Below are 15,154 nucleotides of genomic sequence, written 5' to 3' on the forward strand. Positions count from 1 at the left end.
GTATTTCAGGTACAAGCTATTAGCTCTAGTGGTTGATGCAATCTTATGACTTGAGATGCAAAATTGCTTTGTCCACTAACCTTTCTTGTATTGTAGGTTCATTGGTGTTGAACTCACTTGAGTTGTTGACTTGCATTGTGAACATATTGGTTGTAACACTGTTGACTGTCTTTTGGGTTTGTCTGAATGTGAATATTGACTTGTTTGACTTTCTTACAGGTACTTTAGTAGCTTTAGCTCATTGCTTGAGCTTTGCTTTGCTTGTGGTTGGCATACCACCTAGGTAATCATCCTCTAACTCCATGTAGTCTGGAAGCCCTGTCGTTTCTGTTTGGCAGGCATTTGGCTGAAGTCCTCCTTAAGAGGCAATGACTGTGTTTGTTTACTTTTGTGCTGTTACATGTTAAGACCTCCTAAGTGAAGAGGCAATTGGCAGATAGAAGGGATTTGCAATCAATCCCCTGCTATTCAGTTGAGTCTTTCATTATGCTCGCACTACGTGCTGATGCTTTTGAATAAACACCCAAAATCTTGTATAGTGTCAGTCAGGTGGAATAGGGTCCCTCATTCTGGATCCCCACGTTTTCATTGATTGAAGCTCAACCAGGCCAGGGTTAAGAGCTATGAGGTCCAATCCTCATTACCTTTCATCTGCTCACCCTGACAGTCAATGTTAGTGGTTAAGAGCCCTCAGATACCCTTCTAGTTGGCTTGTTTGTCGAGGTTGATATGACCCCTTGACTAAAGCCCGGCTTGTTTATCGAGGTTGAAATGACCCCTTGACTAAAGCCTCACCCTTGATGTTTGAGCCCCTTGTTGGTGTGTTTACTTCATGTTGTATGTGTTTGTGTGGTGTGATTGTATCCCCTAGGTTTGCTAGACTTCGCATAGTCTCTCGTTTGCATGTCAATTAAGGTAGCACGTTTCCTTCGTCTAGGACTTCCTTTCTTGCGTGAGCATCCAAAAACACAAACAAACATTATCTTCCCTTAAGGACACGTTGACTCCTTCTACTACAGGTGAGTAAGTCTCCAAAGGTCGAGCATCCGGTAGATTGCGTAGTAACGTCGTTCACATAAAAAACACAAAATAAATAGAAATAGTTTAGCCGAACTACGACAACTCTAATTCTCATGTCCAGATGAGATACGTAGGCACGAGATGCGATGTCTTGTCGAGTTTGACTGACAACTAACTTTGATCCTTGTTGGTTTTCGCCCTTGTTGCGATCCTTTTCTCTCGCCCTCATTACGATCGAGTCCTTCCCTTTCTCTTGCCTTAGTTGCAATCGAGACCCTTCGTCTTTCCATGTGTGTTTGTTAGGAGTCAGATGTAAGACCATTGATTGGCTATCTGTTTCCTGTTTCTTTTATGGAGTTGGATGTAAGACCAGCGATTGGCATTCCGTTTCCTATTTGCGTTTGTTTGTTCGGAGTCAGATGTAAGACCAGCCATTGGCAGTCTGTTTCCAGTTGTGTGTTTGCTATGACGTCTCAGCGTCTTTGGTTTATCGTTTTGTTTCAGCGTGCGTTAGCCGAACTACGAGTGCTCTGATTCTTACTCTGGTTAGAGAAGATACGTATGCATAGGATGCGATGTCCTAGCGAGCACGTTTCCCGTTTCCCCGAACTACGTCGACTCTGATGTTTGTTTCTGACAAACTACGTAGGCCCAGGATGCGACATCCTGCCGAGTCCGCTTTCTCCGTCTTTCGCCTGTGTTTTCCCTCCAGTTTTGTGCAGTTTCTGAGCAGTTATTTAGCAACCTTATTCTATTCTTTCTGAGCATGGATCCTGTCGAGTACAACGAACGTGAGGGGGTGCTAATACCTTCCCCTTGCGTAACCGACTCCCGATCCTTGCAATCTCTGGTCGTAAGACCATTTCCTTTCCCGGTTTACTTCGAGCATTTCCTTTCCCTCCTTTGGGATAAATAACGCACAGTGGCGGCTCTGTGTCTTTTCTCGCCGGTTGTTTTTTCGCGTATGCGACAGCTGACGACTCTGCTGGGGACTATAAAGAAGTTGACCTCTTGCTGGTCCATCTTCCCTGAGCGAGTCAATCCTAGCGCTCTCTAGGATAGTTTTGGTTGCTTTTACTGCTTTATTTATTGCATTTATGATTGTTATGCTGTGATTGTATATATTTGCATATATGTTTGCATGCATCATATTATCATTGTGCTGGATTCTGTACAGGTTTGGTTCCTCTGATTTGGGGTGGGTGTTCTGAGTGGGGCTAAAACCCAGGCCCGAGTATACACCTAGGATTAACGTGGTCTCATGTTGCCTCTCATGTTAGGTCAACATGTTTTTGGCGACGTGACATACCACAAGCCGGACGAGGTTCTTTGGAGAGAACTCTTCCATTGTGGAGTATCCACTTTGGTTGGGTTACCTCTTTTGAGCTGTTGACTTCGGTGACCGTTCTTTCCCGGATCTTTGGTTTAGATGATCTTATGAGAGCTACAACGGCACACCCGAAAGGGCAAACCTGTTGAGTATCTTGTCCAGTTGTCGAGACCATTATCCGTCTTAGGATGACCTTTTTAGAATTCACCTGTGAGGGGAGGGTTTGATTCCTACAAGTACAGGTTCCGTCAGTGATTCTGTGATGGTGACTTTGGTCCAGCCAGATTTATGGATATTTATTTCTGAGACGCCGGAATTCTGTCCGCGGTATTTATCAGCGGGTTCCGTTTATTTCGGATCCCCGGGTTGAATCCAAGGGTACTTGTTCAGAGGATCTTGTCGTCATCCATTCAGTGGATTTCCTGTGATGAGGGTGATATAACCTCCAGTTCCGTTTATTTCGGAACCTCATGAGTTGGATTTATGGTGACTTGGTCCCTCAGATGGCTGTGATCAGTTCTGAGACCGGGATCCAGTACAGTTGATGTTCAGATGACTTGGAGGATGGCACCGTGACTTGCATTCATGCATCTGCATCATTCCCATTTCGCATTCATCTGCATCTAACTCATGTCTATCTATACTCAGGGTACAATCTCGGTTGAGATTCTGGTTGAGAGACATCCTGGTTTCGGGAACAAGGACCGATTAAAAAAAATGATTGATGTCAGAATATTGTTGTCAGATTACTATCCGTCACGATGAAACCAGAATCGAAGGACAAAATGTTCCTCATACGGATAGACATTGCATTCATGCATAATAACCTATCTTCTGTTTTGCAGGTATTGGTTTCTAACATGTTTGATTGACTTAGGAATCAGTGCTCGCGCATGCCGAGTCATTCCTCTGCATATAGCTCGTCCGCTCAGATATCCTGCCAGACTCAACAAACCCAGACTGATGGGTCCATTCAACGCTAACCGGTTGGGAGAGAAGCCCCGGGTTGGGGAAGAGTGGTAGATGTTGCGGTGAAAGCAGATGGGTCTGGGGTTGGCTATTAGTCGGGCCAAGGCTCGTCTGGACAGAATAGAGGACGTTGTCAACCGTTCACGTTCACCAGTGCTGGAATGCTGGATCCAGATCGCGTCTGTGCGGTGGGTGAAGAGATTGACAGTGACTGCGAGCTCAAATCGTGGATAAAATCGTGCGTACCAGGGATGGAGATCCAGAACTGGAAGGCCTAAAAGATCATCACTGTCACTCTGCGTAAAGAGTAATATTTCTGTGTTTCAATTCTGTTTGCATGAAAGCCATACGTTTTGCCCGAAACATATTGGTCCATTGTAAGGGCCACCTCATGTGTTTCATTTTGAAACATTTTGCATCATTAATAAATGGATGTTTTTTGTATCAAAAGCGGTGTTCCCTGTTTTTCATTTATTTTTACAGTAAAAATAATAAAAATGGCAATGTTTATTTTAATTTTTCCTTCCTTTTGATTGGCTTCGTTCCGACTTTTGTATTCTCCGGATCTCATTGATAACGATTTTGTTACACCCTGTATGACTTCGACAATCCAATCTATCATGACCGAAGAAGAAGGCGAAGAAGATTGTGAACTCCCGGAAGAATTAGCCAGGTTGTTGAATCCAGAGGAGAAGGTGATTCAACCGCACGAGGAGCGAGTTGAAATTGTTAATCTGGGCACCAAGGAGGTTTGAAAGGAAGTAAAGGTTGGGGCTGCCTTGGAGGCGAGTGTCAAGAGTGGAGGTGATGCCATTCGGTCTCAAGAACGTCGGTGCCACGTATCCAAGAGCTATGGCTATGGTGACTTTGTTTCATGATATGATTCATCATGAAATTGAATGCTATGTTGATGACATGATAGCAAAGTCCCAAGCAGAAGAGGGGCATTTGATAGACTTGGCCAAGTTTGACCGGTTGAGACAATTCAAACTGAGGTTGAATCCGAATAAGTGCACTTATGGAGTGCGGTCCGGTAAACTGCTGAAGCTTATTGTGAGCGGAAAAGAGGAATCGAGGTTGATCCTGCTAAAAAAAAGGCAAAGTAATACAAGAAATGCCTGAATCGAGAACAGAAAAAGAGGTTTGGGGTTTCTTAGGTAGATTGAACTGCATTTCACAGTTCATATCTCATCTAACAGCCACGTGTGAGCCCATATTCAAGCTGTTAAAAAAGGATCAACGGTCAGGTGGAATGATGATTGCCAGGCGGCATTTGGAAAAAGAAAAAAGAATTTGCAGGAGCCTCCGATTCTGATGCCTCCCGTGGAGGGACGACCGTTAATTCTGTACTTGACAGTCCTCGAGGGGTCTATGGGGTGTGTACTGGGGCAGCATGACGAGTCTGGTCGAAAAGAGCATGCAAATTACTACCTTAGCAAAAAGTTTACCGACTGTGAAACAAAATATTCACTGCTCGAGAAAACTTGTTGTGCTTTGGCATAGGCTGCTCGCCGACCGAGACAGTATATGCTGGTTCATACCACTCTATGGATTTCCAAGACGGATCTGATCAAGTACATGTTTGAAAAGCCAGCATTTACCGAGCGGGTTGCGAGAGGGCAAACGATTTTGACTGAATACGATATTCAGTATACCTCTCAGAAAGCAATCGAGGGGAGTGTGTTGTCTGATTACCTCGCCCAGCAACCCATTGAGGATTATCAACCGATGAAGTTTGAGTTCCCTGATGAGAACATCATGGTTCTCGAATCGAAAGATTATGAGAAACCGATCCCGGAGGAGGGGCCCGACCCTGAATCCGAACGGATTCTGATGTTTGATGGGGCCGTTAATGAGAATGGTAGTGGAGTTGGTATTGCTTTGGTTACGCTGAAAGGATCTCACATTCCTTGTGCTGCCCGGCTTATATTTGAATGCACCAACAATGTGGCAAGTACAAAGCTTGTATCCTGGGTATCGCACCTCGGTGTATACATCTATTGGGGCAAAGCCTTTCTCGTTGTGTATGGGACGGAAGTCGTGCTACCAGTCGAGGTCCAGATTCCGTCATTGAGAGTCCTGATGGATGTGAAATTGAAAAAGACGGAGTGGGTAAGGACTCGGTACGAAGAGTTGAGCCTAATTGAGAAAAAGAGGCTGGCAACCGTTTGTCATGGGCAGTTGTGCCAACAGCGAACGAAGCGTGCTTTTGACCGAAAGGTGCGACCTCGTGGGTATCGTGTGGGAGACGTGGTGTTGAAAAGGATCATTCCTCCTCAAAACGATCGTAGGGGCAAGTGGACACCCAATCATGAATGCCCATTCGTGGTCAAGAAGGTTTTCTCTGGCAGAGCCTTGTTGTTGATCGACCATTGATGGCGAAGATTTTCCATCCCCTGTGAATGCGGACGCAGTTAAAAAATACTTCGTATAAGAGACCCGCTGGACGAAAAGAATAAAATAGTCCAGGCAAGAAAGGGCATCCCGGCGAACCAAAAAAAATGAGAAAAGGTTCGGGCAAAAATTAGGGATAAAAAGAAAAAACTGTACACCCGGCAAGTCGAAAACCCCACAAGGGCGGCTTGGGCAAAAAAGGGGTATCCCGGTGGACTGAAAACCCGAAAGGGCGGTCCAGGCAAAAGAGGGATTGAAACGAACAACTGCGTCCAGCATGATCGTTTGTACTTTGGTTAAGACACCTGGATAATCACCGATAGAGATCAGTTGGAAGCGTCTTGTTCAGAAGGCAGAAAGTGCGGAGAGTCTTGAGGACATATTGGGTGTAACCGAGTTGGAACTCGATGAGATCACGGTTTCACATTGCCATTAGGATAGATTTTCCTTTTGTGCGCAATTACCTCTTTTCAGGGATTGCTTCCGGTGTTTTGCTCAGTTACGAGCCACCTTTTTCAACCAATAAAATGCATGTTCAGTCAAATAATTTTGTTTTTATGTTCATTACCGCTTTGATTGCAAAAACATCCGTTTATGTTGATAAAGAATCTTTGCATTTTTAAACATGGAGGTCCCTTCCGATGCATGCTCATAAGATTGAAAGCCTGAAATCTTATTCGGAAGGTTAGGTGACCTAGGTGTTGAAATTTTGGCACGCCTGGGGCACGTTCTTATCTAACGATCTCTTTTGCAGGTGTTGTTAGATATTTTCACTCACTTGCAGGTTGTGATGTGAAGCCTTGTGACGAGAGATCCCCGTGGAGTCCAATCAGGGGCAAGGGATTGAAGAATGGTGAAAAGACGGCGAAAGAATGGCGACGATCCTAGAGGGCAATCAAGAAGACTCTTCAAAGTCTAAGGATTAGAGATTTGGCCCGGATCTGAGGAGATCGATTGTCTCGAAGCAGAGAAAAGCCGAAAATACAAGGCGATGAATCAGAAGAGACCAGATGAGTCTGGGAGCTCTCAAAAGTGGAAAGTTGACACTGTGGTTGGATGGTGAATGCCAGTGTTCGACGAATCGACGGGCATTCCGTGTCGAATAGGCCGTATTTCCCCAGCTGGTTTGAGGTCGTTATCTCCCCAGCGGATCCGAGATCAGTGTTTCCTCAGCAGCCAGGCCTGAAGTTTGCTGCAATCCCCAGCAAGGTTGAGAATGTAATCCCCAGCGAGCCTGAGGGTTGCTATTTCCCCAGCGGAGGTGTCTGTGGGTGGTTTGTTCCTCAGTAGCCAGGACTAGAAGTTGTTGTAATCCCCAGCAGGGTTATGACTGTTAGTTCCCGAGCTAGTCTGAAGGTTACTATTTCCCCAGCAAGTCGGAAGGTTGTTGTTTCCCCAACGGAGATATGCGTTGGTTGTTATCCCCAGCAGGGTTGAGAATGTTATTTCCCCAGCAAGTCTGAAGTTTGCTGCAATCCCTAGCAGGGTTGAGAATGTTATTTCCCCAGCAAGTCTGAAGGTTGCTGTTTCCCCATCGGAGGTGGGTGTTGTTTGTTTTCCCCCAACGAAGTCCCCAAGCGGATCGAGTTCAGCGGAGGTCGTCCCCAGTGAGGATTATCCGTTCCCCAGCAGCAGCGCTAGTCCCTAGCAGGGTGTAGATGTGAGTGACATCAAGTTCCTCAGCAGAGTTCCTCGAGCTCCCTAGTAGAGTCCCCGGAGGGGGATATTTTTTTTATGCATTCATCATTTAGATAAGCATAGCATATTGCATCATTAATTGCGTAGCATTTCCATGAGTACGGAGCATTACGCTGTAAAATTCATGCATCAGCATTGCAAGCATAAGCTAACCCCAAGCCGTGGTTACCATCCGAGAATGGGTTTAGCTGGTTGGCGGTGATGTTATTCTGAGGAGTTTAGCATCGTGACGTTGGGTCGTTTGGGTCGATTTCAGAATTGGTTTCCCCAGCATGGTTGAGAGGTTGGTGTTTTCCCAACAAGTGACTCCCTAGTTGAGTTGGTTTCTCTGCCGTTCCGAGAATGACAGATCAGTAAGCATCCCCAGCAGTGTTACTCCCCACAGAGTTGGGAGATCGAATCAGGAAGCGTGTGCTCAGCAAAGTGATTGCTTTCCCAGCAGGAGTTTTCCTCCCCTTGCATCTTGCAGGCTTGGATCGTATCCCTAGTAGAGGCGGATCAGTTTTCAACATCTGAATGGCATATTTGCAGCGGTTGCTCTTGACAACATTCAGAATTGACAATACCCAGAGAGGTTTATTTCCTCACCCATCCGTGAAAGGAAAGTTTGACTCCCCAGTGTAGTCCCTGGCAAGTGTCTGCCTTGTTTGACATATGTAGATGTCGTCCTTGCGATACCAGTAAGTGTCGTGTTGATCCCCGTGTGGGTCCTTTCATTTGGTGTCGGTAGATATCATCTTTCGATGTCCGTAACCATCGAGTTTCTTCCCATTCATCCGTTGATGTCTGGTCGTGGTTTCTCTTCCCGTTTATCCGTTGATGTCTGGTCGTGGTTTCTCTTCCCATTCATCCGTTGATGTCTGGTCGTGGTTTCTCTTCCCATTCAGCCGTTGATGTCTGGTCGTGGTTCCTTTCTCCCCAGTCATCGGTAAGTGTCTGGTCATGTATCTTTTCGTTGATAAATATCAAAAATCCCTAGTAGAGTCGTCAGTGAGCGTCTGGTCTTGTTCCAGTCGTAAACATCTTTTTCCTTCCAGTGAAAGCCGCCATCTGGTAAATGAGCCTCGCTTTCCTTGACCTGGGAAGATACCGAGTCCTGCAGTGAAAGCCGCCATCTGGTAAATGTGCCTCGCTTTCCTTGATAGCCGCGTATATCAAGTCTCCCCAGTGAAAGCCGCCATCTGGTAAATGTGCCTCGCTTTCCTTGATATCCGCGTATATCAAGCCTCCCCAGTGAAAGCCGCCATCTGGTAAATGTGCATCGCTTTCCTTGATATCCGCGTATATCAAGCCTCCCCAGTGAAAGCCGCCATCTGGTAAATGTGCCTCGCTTTCCTTGATATCCGCGTATATCAAGCCTCCGCAGTGAAAGCCGTCATCTGGTAAATGTGCCTCGCTTTCCTTGATATCCGCGTATATCAAGCCTCCGCAATGAAAGCCGCCATCTGGTAAATGTGCCTCGCTTTCCTTGATATTCGCGTATATCAAGCCTCCGCAGTGAAAGCCGCCATCTGGTAAATGTGCCTCGCTTTCCTTGATATCCGCATATATCAAGTCGAATATTTTGAAGCCGCCATCAAGAAATGGCCCCGCTTTCCTTGATATTAGTGTATATCAAGTCGTGGTTTCTTTGATTCACCCCCCGCAGAGTGCAAATTCCAGGTTCTTTTCGTATTCAATCCCTGTTTACCTTGAAGGTCTGATAGTCGTTGCTCTCATCCGTTCAGGTTCCCAGTTGATTGAATAGGGGCAGCTGTAGCACCTCAAATTTTCACCACCCATCCATGCATTCATTTCATTTTTTTTGGACATTTATCATTCCATCTTGCATTGCATCATTGCATTCAGCACTGGCATCAAGAGAATCATAAGTGAAAAAGGCAAGGTTTTCCTTGAGATGAAGGCCACATGACTATCTTGAAGAGCTTTTATGAGCCAAGGTTCATTTTGAAGCAATTGTACCAAGTGGTAGAGACTCAAAGTTCACAGTACATGTCCAGGTCATCTGGGGCCCATACAGGTCAACTGAAAGTCAACTGAGGGCTAGGAGGTGGAGAAATGGTTTGAGACACTTCATTCATGTCCAAAAGAGGTTTATTCATCATGTCAAACATCTACCTTGAAGAATTTGAAGCCAGATCAAAAGTTTCCCAAAATGGAAAGTGACCTGTAATTTCAAGTTTCCAAAAATGGCAAGTTTTTGGACCACTTTCAACTTGACTTTCCAACATCAAAGAAGCTTCAAATGAAATTTTGGTCAACATTAAAGTTGAAGATCTTTCTCCCCCATTTCTAAAAAGTCCAAGATCATGAGCATCTGATGAATGGTTGAGGAGTTATGAACAAATGATCACCAAGTGTGCTTGAAACTTCCAAGAGCCATAACTTTTGATCCAAAGTTCCAAATTGAGTCCCTCTTTTTGCATTATGCTCCTTATGACTCATATTTTCCAAATACATCATTGCATTGCATGAAATTATCTCATATAATAATTTGTTCATGCATGTCCATTTTGGAGGGAAAATACCAAATTCAAATTTGGTGCAACATATGAACAAAATTCCAATTCCAACATGTGCATGAGATGATTTTAAGTGATTTTGAGCATGCACATGGTACTGTTCACGTTCATTCACCATGCATAGGGTGCATTTTACCAATTGTGCATAACACCTCATATTTCATTAAACTTTCATTAGCCAATGCCTAATCATGATTACAGCATAATTAACATGTCATATATAAGTTTAATTGTAACTGTTTTGCTCATGCTAACAAGTTCTAGATCTAGAATCATTTTTCCCTCCATTTTTGCTCTCATCTCAAACTTGAAAATTCTTCACACAACACCTCAATTTTATTGCATAATCTTGTTCAGTGAGTGTCATTTAGTAGGAATTGAGCATTGATTTGAAGAATTCCATCAAGATTTGTGCACATCAAGCTCATGAAGATGAACATGGAAGTTGAAAATTAATCAAGATCCAAGCCAATTCGTGTACCAGACTTCATATCAAGGTTGGAGGAGAAGATTTGGAGCTGGAGGGAGCTTGAATCCACTGTTTCATCGTTCTGCTCTTCAAGAGGTGTGAAATTCGATCCTCTTAATTCTTTGTTTTATTACCATGATTGTGTAGAGCTTTGAACACTGATCATTCTGATATAAAATTCATTGAAAATGGACAAGAATTGCATGAGTTATGATGAATTGAAGTTTTGATGTTCATAGATGTTTTGCTTCGATTTGCATTATCCATTAAGAATTAGGACTTTTAAATGTTAGATTCATGATCCTCGTGATTCAACGGTTCGAACCATATATAACACTTCAATTTCTGGAAATTTTCTGCATTGTTCTTCATTGATGCTCGCCGGGCTTAATGAAGAAGACGGTGGAAACCACCGTCCTCCACCGCACGTGAATAGTGGTTATTGGCTCTGGTTCGCACGCTAGGTTTTAACTGTAGAAGCGCCTGTCACTCACATGTCTTATGTTCGAACCTGGGCGAAACAATTCCACAATCCATTTAATTGCCAGGCCTGAAACGCGCTGGTAACCTTCTCGCCTCGCTTCGATTCCCAGCGAATGCATGTTAATTTCCACTTGTTTCTTCACATTGCCAAACGACAGCGTTTTGGTTGTACCTGGTTCGATTCTCACAGCATGCGTGTTTCCATTTCATTTTCAATTAACATTTTCCATTGCTTTCCCATATTATTTCATTATTTTCATGCAAATTCAAAAAATCATAACAAATAGAATATTGCTCCAAACAAATCCAAATTTTTTCCATATGTTCATTGGAATGTCTTTTATTTTTTGGTGTTGATTTTCTGATTTTATCATTTCTGGATATTTAATGGTGTTGGATTATTTGAACATGTATGCAAATGTACCATGCTTCATTCAATTGATTGTGAAATGCTTATTAATTGTCCAATTAACTTGAAATTTAATATGCTCATTCATAACATGTTACTTGATTTTTAAGAATTGATTTGGAATTTTTAGCATTTTTTATTTCTGTTTTGGACACATGAATGCATGGTGTGACAATGTGTGTCACACAATTTGATGTCATACTTGTGCATTTTCATTTCTAGGTCAATTGAGCTCTGTTGATTCTAATTTTTGGCATGATGATTTTGTTTGACATGTTGTGTGCATATAAAAAATTTCATGATTGTTTGATTCATTTATGTTTTAATATGGAATTTTGATTCTTGATGTCCAATTGTGAGCTTTGTAATTGCCTTTTCCATATCTTGCTCATGTGATGACTTTCCTTAGGATTTGAGTTTGATCCTTTTTAGGACATGTTCTTACTTGAATAAATGTGCTTCATGTTGAATATTGGCTGCTGTTTTGACTTTTTGCTTTGCCTTTGACCCTAGTCTTGGTACTAGTGGTTTGTACTCATCTTTTGAGCTTTGTATTTCAGGTTCAAGCTATTAGCTCTAGTGGTTGATGCAATCTTATGACTTGAGATGCAAATTTGCTTTGTCCACTAACCTTTCTTGTATTGTAGGTTCATTGGTGTTGAACTCACTTGAGTTGTTGACTTGCATTGTGAACATATTGGTTGTAACACTGTTGACTGTCTTTTGGGTTTGTCTGAATGTGAATATTGACTTGTTTGACTTTCTTACAGGTACTTTAGTCGCTTTAGCTCATTGCTTGAGCTTTGCTTTGCTTGTGGTTGGCATACCACCTAGGTAATCATCCTCTAACTCCATGTAGTCTGGAAGCCCTGTCGTTTCTATTTGGCAAGCATTTGGCTGAAGTCCTCCTTAAGAGGCAATGACTGTGTTTGTTTACTTTTATGATGTTACATGTTAAGACCTCCTAAGTGAAGAGGCAATTGACAGATAGAAGGGATTTGCAATCAATCCCCTGCTATTCAGTTGAGTCTTTCATTATGCTCGCACTACGTGCTGATGCTTTTGAATAAACACCCAAAATCTTGTATAGTGTCAGTCAGGTGGAATAGGGTCCCTCATTCTGGATCCCCACGTTTTCATTGATTGAAGCTTACCCAGGCCAGGGTTAAGAGCTATGAGGTCCAATCCTCATTACCTTTCATCTGCTCACCCTGATGGTCAATGTCAATGGTTAAGAGCCCTCAGATACCCTTCCAGTTGGCTTGTTTGTCGAGGTTGATATGACCCCTTGACTAAAGCCCGGCTTGTTTGTCGAGGTTGATATGACCCCTTGACTAAAGCCTCACCCTTGATGTTTGATCCCCTTGTTGGTGTGTTTACTTCATGTTATATGTGTTTGTGTGGTGTGATTGTATCCCCTAGGTTTACTAGACTTCGCATAGTCTCTCGTTTGCATGTCAATTAAGGTAGCACGTTTCCTTCGTCTAGGACTTCCTTTCTTGCGTGAGCATCCTAAAACACAAACAAACATTATCTTCCCTTAAGGACACGTTGACTCCTTCTACTACAGGTGAGTAAGTCTCCAAAGGTCGAGCATCCGGTAGATTGCATAGTAACGTCGTTCACATAAAAAATACAAAACAAATAGAAATAGTTTAGCCGAACTACGGCAACTCTGATTCTCATGTCCAGATGAGATACGTAGGCACGAGATGTGATGTCTTGTCGAGTTTGACTGACAACTAACTTTGATCCTTGCTGGTTTTCGCCCTTGTTGCGATCCTTTTCTCTCGCCCTCGTTGCGATCGAGACCTTCCCTTTCTCTTGCCCTAGTTACAATCGAGACCCTTCGTCTTTCCGTGTGTGTTTGTTAGGAGTCAGATGTAAGACCATAGATTGGCTATCTGTTTCCTGTTTCTTTTATGAAGTTGGATGTAAGACCAGCGATTGGCATTCCGTTTCCTATTTACGTTTGTTTGTTCGGAGTCAGATGGAAGACCAGCCATTGGCAGTCTGTTTCCAGTTGTGTGTTTGCTCTGACGTCTCAGCGTCTTTGGTTTATCGTTTTGTTTCGGCGTGCGTTAGCCGAGCTACGAGTGCTCTGATTCTTACTCTGGTTAGAGTAGATACGTATGCATAGGATGCGATGTCCTAGCGAGCACGTTTCCCGTTTCCCCGAACTACGTCGACTCTGATGTTTGTTTCTGACAAACTACGTAGGCCCAGGATGCGACATCCTGCCGAGTCTGCTTTCTCCGTCTTTCGCCTGTGTTTTCCTTCCAGTTTTGTGCAGTTTCTGAGCAGTTATTTAACAACCTTATTCTATTCTTTCTGAGCGTGGATCCTGTCGAGTACGATGGACGTGAGGGGGTGCTAATACCTTCCCCTTGCGTAACCGACTCCCGATCCTTGCAATCTTTGGTCGTAAGACCATTTCCTTTCCCGGTTTACTTCGAGCGTTTCCTTTCCCTCCTTTGGGATAAATAACGCACGGTGGCGGCTCTGTGTCTTTTCCCGCCGGTTGTTTTTTCGCGTATGCGACACTCACAAACAACAAAAACAACAAAAACCCTAATTTTCCAATCCTCAAGTGTAACTCTCTCTTTTGTCAATTAGGTTGAGTAACATCCTCTTTAAATAACCTTTGGTAAGCATGGGCTTAGGCATAAAAATTAGCAGATCCAAAAAAAATTAAATCAAATCAAATATGATGTCTCCTTAAATGTTTTAACATCTATTCTGCATAATATTTGATCAAATCAAATCTTATATCTCCTTAAATGTTTTGACATCCATTCTGCAATATCAAATCTAATGTCTACTTAAATGTTTTGACATCCATTATGTTGAATCAAATTTGACGTCTCCTTAAATGTTTTGACATCCATTCTGCAAAATCAAATTTGATGTCTCCTTAAATGTTTTGACATCCATTCTGCAGAATCAAATCTAATTTTCCTAAATGTTTTGACTTCTAGTTTGCACAATCTTATGCATAATCAAATCAAATGTTTCCTTAAATTTTTCGACATCCAGTCTGCACAATCTTCTACAAAATCAAATAAAATGTTTTCTTAAATGTTTCAACATCCAGTCTGCACAATCTTTTGCATAATCAAATCAAATTTGATCTATTGTTTCCTTAAAATGTCTCAACATCCCTTTTTATGAAACAAGTGCACAACTGGAAACGAAACAAGAGTTCCTAAAATAAACCTTCTTGGACAGTTAGATTTGATAGCTGAATATTTAGAGAGTCTTCAGATATCTCATAATAAAATAAGTCTTCCAAGAAGTAAAACAAAACCTGCAAAGATGTATGACCAACATGTCACAACATCTTGCTCAACATTTTGTTGTGATACATGTTTTAACAAAATTACTGCCAATCATAAAAGCACAAACCTAACAATATTTCCCATATATATTATTTTTGGCCTGACACATGCTTAATCCTATGCAATAATTAGTGTTTCCTATGGTATATAAACTACCACACGTACAACTAAAAGTATGATTTTATTCATAATTCACTCTACCACTCTTTTTTTACTTAATGACTTGGTTTTTGGAGTGTTAACCTTGAAGGTCCATCTTGCGTAACCATATCAGAACAATCGACATCACCATATTAAGAATCTACATCAAGAATTATGGTTCCCGAATATAATAGTGACGTCGTCTATGGGAATTAACATCTAGTTCTTGCGAATTTCCATAATCAGATCTCGTATGTTTCTATCAGATCTCTTCTGATTCGATCATATCTCTTCCAATTTAAACCTTGATCACTTTGAAAGATACACTAATATGGAAGAAACTCTAAATTTCAACTAAAAATTCTTCAAAATCCCCCAAGT

The sequence above is a fragment of the Lathyrus oleraceus genome, chromosome 1, assembly GCF_024323335.1.
Source record: "Lathyrus oleraceus cultivar Zhongwan6 chromosome 1, CAAS_Psat_ZW6_1.0, whole genome shotgun sequence".
NCBI lineage: Eukaryota > Viridiplantae > Streptophyta > Magnoliopsida > Fabales > Fabaceae > Lathyrus > Lathyrus oleraceus.